Source organism: Puma concolor, chromosome B3 (assembly GCF_028749965.1).
Source record: "Puma concolor isolate L17-30 chromosome B3, mPumCon1.1.hap2, whole genome shotgun sequence".
Lineage (NCBI taxonomy): Eukaryota > Metazoa > Chordata > Mammalia > Carnivora > Felidae > Puma > Puma concolor.
In genome coordinates, this window is record NC_141672.1 from 71,667,560 (window position 1) to 71,677,115 (window position 9,556).

General features: G+C 34.1%; 1 long non-coding RNA gene across 1 annotated transcript in view; it reads right to left on the bottom strand.

Moving 5' to 3' along the window:
* LOC147580050 (uncharacterized) overlaps positions 1-9,351 on the bottom strand; it is a 78,510-nt gene extending 69,159 nt beyond the window's left edge. The window contains exon 1 of the long non-coding RNA XR_015251871.1: positions 9,139-9,351. This is a non-coding gene — a long non-coding RNA (uncharacterized LOC147580050). The remainder of the gene's footprint in view (positions 1-9,138) is intronic.
* Between the last annotated feature and the right edge of the window lie 205 nt (positions 9,352-9,556).

The window sequence follows — 9,556 nt, forward strand, 5'->3', positions numbered from 1 at the left end:
ATAATAAAATAAAAGAGAGGTGGTGTTGAGAAAAAAAATTTGCTAAGAGGATAATCTCAAATGTTCTCACCACAAACAAGGAAAGAAAAAGAAAGGGTAAACTGTGAGGTGATAATTATATTAATTAACTTCATTGTGATGATCATTTCACTATATGTACATATATCAAATCACAATTTCTATCTGCCAATTATACCATTAAAAAGCTGAAAAATGTCAAATGATCAGTCAAGTTTCTAACATTTAAATTTTGAGGACTTTGAAGAATTACATTTGATGCAAATTAATGAAGTGTATAGCAATGTCTCATGACAGTATTCTTCATCAAAAAGTCATTTGTTCCTCTTGCACCTTTTTTGAAACAGTGTTTGAACACACCCATACATCCTAATATAGCTACATGGCTCCAAAAGGTTTTGTGATTTGCAAAATCAAAATAAAATTGCAACTAATAAAGATATTTAGAAGAGTATTTTAGGAGAAGTGAAGATAGTACCAAAGGAGATTTTAAAATGCTTTAAACAGTGATAGTGTTATTGGAGTCAGCATAGAAACTTTCAGAATTACAATATTAAAGAATATATTACTTACTTGAACATGTTCCATCATGTTTGCTGTAGTTTTTTTTAGTATAATTTATTTAGAAATAAAATGGATAGCATACACCAAACTAGCAGCTAATAAGTTGCTGAATAGGCCTCTTCTGTCAGATTTGCTTACTAAACAGACAAGAAATAGCTGAACTTAGCACATAATACATTTGCATGTAAATTGTATTTCTAAAATACTTAAAAATAGTTTATTTTAGGTAGATTAAGAATACCCTCCTTAAAATTTATAAAATCAATTTGCATATCCAGACCTTTAAAACTGATAATGAAACATTAAACTTGGCCCATCCTGTAAATGAGTAATTAATTCTACACTTTAGTTTACTGAGATCTAACTTAGATAATTTTTGTTATATCAAACCAAATACATATGTTTTAGTGAGGGAAAATATTCCTGATGGTATTTTGTTCCATACAGCTGTACATTATAGAAAAGAAAATTTCAATTTCTATATAAATTATTCTTTGAACATTTTCCTTTGAAACAAATGAGACACTGAAATAACAGAGCAAAACAACTAAAAGAAAAACAGGTAAAATAAGCATATGATTTTCCCTTTGCTCTTCAGTTAAAGGCTATGTTTAAAATCCTTTGATTTTAGTCAAAACACATTACTGCTAAACTGTTAGTGTAGTTCCATTAAATCAGAAACAAAGGAAATATATATCTGGTATGACTTCTATTTCCAAACATCATTCTGGTTTATTTTGGTAAATTTACATTTACTAATGTAAATATAAATTGTAAAAAAAAAATACAAAGACATAAATATGAATATATGTTAAATATAATCTCTAAGTTAAACAGGCAATTAAAAAGTAATAAAACACAGTTTAAATGATGAATTATCAAATATATTAATAATGAGAATACTTAATTTTGGCTAGGGTACAGTGAACAAATTCTCTTAGGCACTGTAAGTTGGAATTAAATTAGTACATCTAGTCTGAAGTCACTTTGGCAGTTAATGGCAAGAGGCTTTAAATGAGGCTGTTGCTCTAAAATTACCAAAACAGGAAACAATGGATGTTGGTGAGGATGCAGAGAAAGGGGAACCCTCTTACACTGTTGGTGGGAATGCAAACTGGTGTAGCCACTCTGGAAAACAATATGGAGTTTCCTCAAAAAGTTAAAAAATAGAACTGCCCTACAATCAAGCAACTGCGCTACTAGGTAATTACCCAAAGGATACAAAAGTATTGATTCAAAGGGGTACATGCACCCAATGTTACAGCAGCATTATTAACAATAGCCATATTATGGAAAGGGCCCAAATGCCCATCAACTGATAAATGGATAAAGAAGAAGCGGTGCGTGTGTGTGTGTGTGTGTGTGTGTGTGTGTGTGTGTGTACATATATAGAGACATATATGTCTCTATATATGTATACACACATATAGACATATATGTCTATATGTATGTATACATACATACATATACATTATGTGTATATATAATGGAATATTACTTAGCCATAAAAATAATGAAATCATGCCATTTGCAGCAATGTGGATGAAGCTAGAGTGAATTATGTTAAGCAAAATAAATAAGTCAGAGAAAGACAAATATCACATGATTTCACTCATATGTGGAATTTAGAAAGAAAAAAAGATGAACATAGGGAAAAGAAAAGAGAGAGAGAGAGAGAGACAGAGAGAGGAGCAAACCATTAAATAGACTCTTAACTATAGAGAATAAACTGAGGGTTGCTGGAGGGGAGATGGGCAGGGGGATGGGTTAAATCGGTGATGGGTATTAAGGAGGGCACTTGTGATGAACACTGGGTGTTGTGTGTGGGTAATGAATCACTGAATTCTCCTCCCAGTGCTGGTATTACACCATGTGTTAACTAACTAGAATTTAAACAAAAACTCGAAAGAAAACAAGCAAAAGAAGCTGTTCCTTTGTGACCAAGGAATCTCATCTCTAAGGAGCTGTAATCATAAAATAGTAAAAACTGAGCCATAGTATTGTGAAAAAAAAGATGTTTATAGAAATAATATTAGTAATAGACAAAACTAGAAATCATAAATGTTTAACTATAGGTAACAGGTAAGTACATGTCTGTATAAAAAATTACATGAAGCTACCTAAAATTCTACTTTGTAAGAATATTGTAATTATATAACAATGCTCACAACATATGTGAAGTAAATAAAAAACAATGTATAAATTGTATAATCTAATTCGGTAAAAATAAAGAAAAATATATCATATATATACATATATACTTATACAAGCTTAGAAAGTCTGAAAGAATAGATGAGATAGATGATAGATGGATACATGATAAATAGGTAGACAGATAGATAGATACATAATAGAAATAAATAGACAAATAGAAAGTAGTCAGACAGAGAGTGGTTATACCTTGGTAGAATTCTGGGTAAATTTTCTTTTCATCTTTTATTTTAACCTTCCTAGGATGAATATGTATTAGTTTTATTATTTTTAAAAAAGAACATGTTGTAAATCCCTAGGAGATACACTTTATTGCATAATTTATCACATTTTAATTGTTTAAAAGAGTTATTAAACTCTTTAAAGTTTAATAAACATTTTGGGGAAATCTGGCGCCTTCTCCATTTTGCCTACTCATTTGTGGATGTACCTTTAGAACATGATCTATATAGAAATTAGCAGAGTATAACTATTAAATAATGACAGTGCTATTGCATGCACAGTTTCAGAAATAAAATGTAAGTTAATAAATTCTTCAAGAAAATGACACTATTTCTCAGAAAGACCCTACTGGAGATTGCTGGTTGATTAAGCCTCCAGCAAGATACATTTCTTTTCTAGTTCTACACTTACTGATTCTGTAGTAATAAGTGCAATGCAGAATTACTGCTTGCATTTACCTCAGCACAAGAAGCCCTGTTGTTTTTCATCAGAACATTATGTTTCATAATTTACTTTTCAATTTCCTGGATATATCAAGAAGAATAAAGTGAATTAAAAGAAAAAAAAAAAAAACCTGACACCTGAGACTCCAATTCAGATCACCTAAAAATACAATGAGAAATGTAAAAGAGTTTCTCCATGAAAACAAAAACAATTTTAATAGATCAGAAATTGAAATTTTAAAAGTGCAATTTGCTGACATAAAACTTCAGTTTTAAATATCTTTATTTCTATATGAGAATAATAGCTAATATTTGGGTAGACTTACCTCCTTTTCATGTTACTGATTCTCCGTAATGAAGTTTATAAGGGACAAGTGCATCTAGCAGGCATAAATATGAATGGTAAACTCTATTACATTTTTTTTTGGTTTGCCAAAAGTGCTTTGCTATAATACATTTTGGATCACAGTGACAAAATTCTGCTTCCAGGTATATGAAGATTCAGCAGCAAAAAAAAATTATTTTCAAGTGACATGATAATAGACTTCTAACACTTCAGTATCCTAGAATACTATAGCAAGGTGACAAGTAGTGATAGCGTCTTCGGCTCTTTCTACATATAGTCACAAATTAATTTGGGGATATCTTTCAGCTTTTCTTTTTTAAAATTATGACAAAGACCAACTCAACGATGTGTTTTAACTGCCATCAGTAGAGTGTTAGGAAATCTAAACAACCTATCATTTTTACAGGTGTTGTGGCCTAATTTTACCTCTCATTTACTATTTAAAATTTGAAACATTTTGGAGATAGTTTGAGAGTTTTCAATTAATCCTCTAACTAGTTTAGACAAATTTTGATTAAAACATTTCTTAGATCCTTACAGTTCCAATTAAATTTTATTGATTTTATCCTTTGTATTAATCAGTATAGGACAGACTAAAAACACAACTGGACCCAGATACATAAAAGATCAGCACAATGAGAAGTTATTTCTTGCTGTATGGAATTTCCAAGTTTTTAGGGTACAGGGAATGTTTCCTTCCCCAAATCACTTGAGAATCCAAACTGAGAGCAACTTGTCTCACTTCAATATGCAGTGTGCAAGGTTGTCTTGGAGACCATACTCTGTCAGAACAGGAAGTGAGCTTGGAGGAGGACTTGAAAGAGATGAGGTGTGTGTGAGGGGTGGAGATTCCTATTCCACAGAAGAGAATATAATCACATGTACATATCTGTCTGAAAGAGAATCTGGAAAATAGAGTTCAGGAGAAAGAACATTTCTTGGAAGCCTGAAAATAGCTGCTACCAAGTTGGTCCCTCCACCCGCGTATACTTCTTCCCAAAGGAGACAACATAATCCGCTCGTTAGGGAAGTCTGTTTGAAGTCTGTTAGGTTTGAATTTGGTTTCTCGCACTCTAATGACCTCTGAATTAAAAGAGAAGTTATGACTGCTGTCCCTCCACACTCAACATTAGGGCGAGAGTAGGACTGTTGTATGAAAACTCCCGTTTTGGAGAGGGAAAAATGAGAAACACATCAGTGTCCTTAGTTCATGGCAGGATAAAATCCTACAAGGCAGGCACTGTGGAAAGCCCGTTCCCAGGGACCTGGAGAATGTTTTTGACTATATCCAGAGACTGTTCTCTGGATGGATATTCACTTCCTTTTCAGTATATCCTGTGGCCCTTGGCTCTGCCCTTTGAGAAGTCCCTCCTTGCTGTCTTCAATGGCTACATCTGAAGTGGCTGGAGTGAAGTATACCTTACCTGGAAATTTCACAGTTCAGATAATTATTTTCCTGATGGGGAAATTTCTGGCATTCACTGGATTGATGATCCCATTCTACCCTACCCCGCCTTATTGGGACATGAGGGCTTCCTTTAAACTTTTTCATAAAACATCAGACTTACAGCAAAGTTAAAAGAATAATGCTAAAATACCCATATCCATATCACTGAAATTCCCAAATCGTTAATAACTTTATGGACTTGTGCTTTCCGAGACAATATAATTCATTAAAAATGTGTATGCTTCTGATAAGCTCCATGTCCCAGTCATTTCCATGTTCCAGTAAATGCTGCCAAAGATTTTTCCTAGCCATAATTTTTAAGTCAGTTCTATTAAGTTGGCTTTATTTCTTTGCTCTTCTTCCGCAATCTCTCTCCCTCTGCCTCCCTCTCTCCCCTGTTGATATTGCTTTAAGGTCATCTGAAACAGTAGGAGTGCATGAGAAGACAGTTCTTCTCAAGCTGATTTTTGCACAAGCTGAAGCTCTTTGATTATACTATCCTAATGTGCCTTTGCTTCTCATAGCCTTTTTCGGTCCTACCTCTTATTGTTCAGAGTTCAGAGCAGTTGCATTTTCAAATCCATTTTCAAATGCTTCTAATATAGCTTTCTCCATTCCCTTCAATCTCTCTCTTTTTTTTTTTTTTTTTTTTTTTTTTTTAACGTTTATTTTATTTTTGGGACAGAGAGAGACAGAGCATGAACGGGGGAGGGGCAGAGAGAGAGGGAGACACAGAATCGGAAAAAGGCTCCAGGCTCTGAGCCATCAGCCCAGAGCCCGACGCGGGGCTCGAACCCACGGACCGCGATATCGTGACCTGGCCGAAGTTGGACGCTCAACCGACTGCGCCACCCAGGCGCCCCTTCAATCTCTCTTTAAAACTAGCTAATTTTTGCCTGACCTCAGCTCTTTCTCATAATCTATGGCTCAGTGTAGCAAGTAACAGTCACACATTTATTAACTTTCTAGCTTTTTCTCATCACTTACCCTAGAGCTACAGGTCAAGTAGGCGTTTGTTCTACCTCCCAAATAATTACAGGTGACAGTTTTCAAGAAGTTTTGCTACCGCATAGCTCCCAATTCCACTTTGTCACTCACTGTATACATTTTTCTCACCACCTACCACAGGACATCCATTTGCTTTTTTGTTGTTACAGCTAAATTTTACAACACATTTTAATGTTTTACAGCAGCACTCCATTTCAATATTACCATTTTTCTATGAGTTAGGGTAGCTGGGTTATACACAATGGAGCTACACATATAATGATTTAAAATAGTATGGGGCGCCTGGGTGGCGCAGTCGGTTGAGCGTCCGACTTCAGCCAGGTCACGATCTCGCGGTCCGTGAGTTCGAGCCCCGCGTCGGGCTCTGGGCTGATGGCTCGGAGCCTGGAGCCTGTTTCCGATTCTGTGTCTCCCTCTCTCTCTGCCCCTCCCCCGTTCATGCTCTGTCTCTCTCTGTCCCAAAAATAAATAAATGTTGAAAAAAAAAAAATTAAAAAAAAAAAATAGTATCACTCTCATGCAAACTGTCCAGGGACATTCCAAGTCAATGACCAATCATGGTGGTAGGAAATGGGCACTCTAGGAATTTCTATTTAGGGCAGAAGGGAAAAAAAAGTATGAAGCAGTGCTCATTGGTGATTTTTTTTTTTTATGTAAGACGGACCCAGAAATGTGCCTATCACTTTCCTCACATTCTACCAGAGGATACTTGATTACATTCACAGCAATCTGCACAGGAAATCAAGGAAACAGCCTTAGTTTTGTACCCAGTAAAAAAAAAAGAGCAGGTGAGCAGGTTGTAGTCTTCACCTCATTTGTCAATTTCTCAAAAGTAGTTGCATAACTCATGAGGAATCAAGTATATATAAAAATATAAAGGCATGTAAGGGTAAAGAAAAGTAAAATATGTTGAATGGAAAAAGCAACAGTAACCACGGAATTTATAGTCATTCATAATTTGCACTTTATACTTTGAGAGGAAAGATTTCTTCTTTCATATACATATATATATATATATATATATATATATATATTCCTCTAGTCACTGTCTCTTGGCTTATACATGTTTTGATATCAATGATGATGAAATTATTATTAGGCTGCGAGCTTTTATATTTTGTTTCATAGATAAATGTGCATTTGGCAAAAAAAAAAAAGGACAAAGTAAACTTTCAAGTTTCAATAAAGCTCTAATTTCTGATCACTCTGACTTAGATACAATTATGCCAATCACAAGGCAAATATTACTTTATTTTTTAAGAAAACTAGTATCTTTTAACAGTGGGAAGGATTTTCTGTGTCTACATAATTCATTTCTGTTAGGGTTGTCATGTTTGTTTTTCTGATATAATTCAGGATTTTGTTGTGGAAAAGGAGAGCACTGGACTGCAAAATAAATACTAAATACTATATATACGTATATATATATATATATACATGTGTATATACACGTGTATATATATATACATATACACGTATATACATATACACGTATATATACATACATATATACATGTATATATACATATATATACATATATACATATACACGTATATGTATGTAATATCAAATCTAGAGTATATTACTTAGTTCAAACTTATACATATTTAACAGGGATTTTAATATATCCTGAATGTGGTCAAGGGTAAACTATAGTGTGGCAATGATATTCCATGTGTACATAAACATTATAGATAATGATTATATTTATTAAGCAGTGATTAACAGAATTTGTTGAATCTTCATGAAACATATGGTAGAATTGTGCCTATTTTACAGATAAGAAAATCGAGGCTCAATAGTATTAGTACTTACCCAAGATCCAAAAACAAAAAATAAAAGAATGGCTGTTTGACTCCAGGGGCTATTTAACCATTTATCTGTGCTTTGTCTCACATATTGCTCAACTCCCATGAAGAACAAAATTTATTAGAGGAACAAATTACCTACTGGCATCCAGAGTAACGTGGTTTCTTATAATACATGTCTATTAAACTGATTATATCCTATTTCCTCTTGGTTAACTGTTGGTTATTGACTAAACAGATAACATTGTCCATCTAAAAAATACTTTTTGTTTATCTGTTGCTCTGCAAATTTCATATATATTCAGGCTCAAAGTCTATTACATTAGAAATAATTAAAATTCATAAATATGGCATTCCTCTCCACATGCATTTTAGTTTGTATTTCAAACCAGGCAAGACACAATGAGATTATGCTGTACACTCAGCATGGCTTTAGTTACGAATGACAGCCATATCTCATATCCTCAAACCTATGATACTTTTCTATTTTTCTCACTCAACCAACATTGCAGTGTTACAAATAACTTCAAATTTAATGACAGCATGAGCACACACCTACCTTCGTTGAAAAGTTGAAATTAGGTTGTTTTTCACAATGCAAGTAAAGTTTCATTGTTAAAAAGAAGAAATTTACGAAAAGTAACGTATTCTAACAGACCTCTTTCAGACTATCTCATCCTTCCCAGTCAATCATCATGAGTTGGATATCAAAACAAAACAGAATATATAGAAGATCAAAATGATACCAATGAATATATGCATTGCAGCTTGTATTTTAAATGTTAAACCAATTTTTCTTTACCTGGGTAATTTGATCTTCTGCTAGTTTCTGTTTTAGAAGGTTGTTTTACCATCTCTCTACACCATATGGCGCCAGTGCCAGTCTGACTATCAAACAAAATACTGGCCATGAGAGCTGTGCAGATGGCCCTCGCCCAGGACTGCATGTGGAGGATTTGCTGTTTGGGACTGTTCCTCTAAAGAAGTAGTGCTGCTATAATGTCAGGCCTGAACTCTGCTGATTACCAACCCCCCACTTGTCTACCCTTAGATGTAGATATATTTCTTACCAGAATCTGAGAAGATAATACAGGTACTCCATGTTGAGGCGGTCAATACTGCTTCTGCTCAGCTGCATACTTCATTCTCTTTATGAATCGGTCTTTCCTCAGCGCTGTTGCAGGTTTGGGACACAGGAGAGAGTTAAAAGCTGTGACCCGAAGACAGCACATGTAGAGTTCCACTGAAGTGGAAACATTATTCCTGAAAGCAGAGAAAAAGAGTGCTCTCTGCAAAGAGAATTAAACTTTAGTATAACTGATGTGGGTAACTAAGCATCAATACACTCTGCAATAAACTCTATCAAATGTCTTCCTCTAATTTTAAAACCCACAACACCAGAATATAAATGTGTTCCCTAAAAGCAAGTAGTAAAGTGTGCCATTTTCTTTCCCATTTATTTATACCCCAAATCTCTAGGAAACTACC